Below are 1,326 nucleotides of genomic sequence, written 5' to 3' on the forward strand. Positions count from 1 at the left end.
CCACGTTTATTTCGGGTCCCTGTGCTTCTCTCTGCGGATCATGTGAAAATAAATGGTGACATACGGACCGGAGTCCAGGAGAAGGAGGAAGAGGAGGAGGAAGATGAGTCGCCCCTCTTCCTGGAGCTTCCATTAACATCGTCCCAAACACAAGTAACAAAACAGGGATGAAGTCTCTTCCCAGAAGCCTTTGCTGCTTCTGATTAAAGCACTATTTTTTGTGATGTTTTCGTTCATGGTTTTGATAAATATTAATGCTGCTTTTGTATTTTTGTTTTTTTTTAAAAGGGGTTGTTCTTCATTTTCATGCAACCTTTAATATTTCTTTTATCACAGACATTTTTTTTGTAAAACAAAAATTCAGTTATTTTTGTATTTTTATTTTGTTCTTGTGGTAAACTTGATTGTAAGCTTTCCGTTAATTGAAAGACTTCATTCTTTTGTTAATTTGTTACTTGTTCATGCATAGGTGATAAGGGAGGTGAATGGGCAGTTATCGCTGTACGTGTTTCATCATTCCATTTTTTAATAACAAAAAATGCTAACGAGGGGGCGGGGGTGGGAAGAACGGCAGTTTTCTCCACTCTCACTTCCCCTTTTTCTTTATTTTCTTTGAAAAAATAATCTCCAGACGGCTGCAAGGCCAAAAACCACAAGTATTGGGTGCCTTCCTTTGGGGAATTTAATGTACTCTCTTCTGTGAAGAGTTAGGCACAAAGGCAGCATTACTTAGTAGTGCTTCTCGTCTTTGTCACAATCTGAATGCCCAGTCCAATGGCAGGATTTATCCTTGAGGTTTACTTGTCCCACCTGGAGGCTGAAAAACAAAAAAAAATGTGACAGAACTCTCACTAAAATAAGACAATAAAGCCCAGGGCATTAAATGTGAACTGTTTGGACTCTGTGTCATTTATATACGTTTGGGTGTGTATACGTTTGTTTGTCTGAAAGGATCTGAAAATATAGGTACAAAGTTACCATTCCTGAGATTTCTCCTATTACCCCAATGCAATTGATTTATAGAGCTCACAGCATTTGAGAAAATAAGAAATATGATAAGAATAGTCTGAAGTTTTTATGAAATACTGAAATATATATTTCTGTGATTTCAACAAGAAAACACTATTGCTTCTTTCCTACAAATATTAAGCTATTGCCAGCTGTTGGTTAGCTTAGCTTAGCACAGGGGTCGGCAACCTTTTTGATATGAAGTGCCATTTAAAAAAATAATTGTTATCAGCGTGCCAACGATCGAGAATTATCACTTCATATCAAAAAGGTTGCCGACCCCTGTGCTAAGCTAAGCTAACCAANTACAGTTAAAAC

The 1,326-nt window shown here is 37.3% G+C and overlaps 1 protein-coding gene across 1 annotated transcript in view; it reads left to right on the forward strand.

Annotated features, from left to right (window-relative positions):
• LOC104965204 (enhancer of polycomb homolog 1-like) overlaps positions 1 to 890 on the forward strand; it is a 12,381-nt gene extending 11,491 nt beyond the window's left edge. The window contains exon 9 of the mRNA XM_010794164.1: positions 1 to 890. This exon is cut by the window's left edge and continues 623 nt beyond it. The gene's annotated coding sequence lies outside the window, so the exon portion shown is untranslated.
• The last annotated feature ends 436 nt before the right edge of the window (positions 891 to 1,326 follow it).

The sequence above is a fragment of the Notothenia coriiceps genome, unplaced genomic scaffold (assembly GCF_000735185.1).
Source record: "Notothenia coriiceps isolate Sejong01 unplaced genomic scaffold, NC01 NC01_scaffold00037244, whole genome shotgun sequence".
Taxonomy (NCBI): Eukaryota; Metazoa; Chordata; class Actinopteri; order Perciformes; family Nototheniidae; genus Notothenia; species Notothenia coriiceps.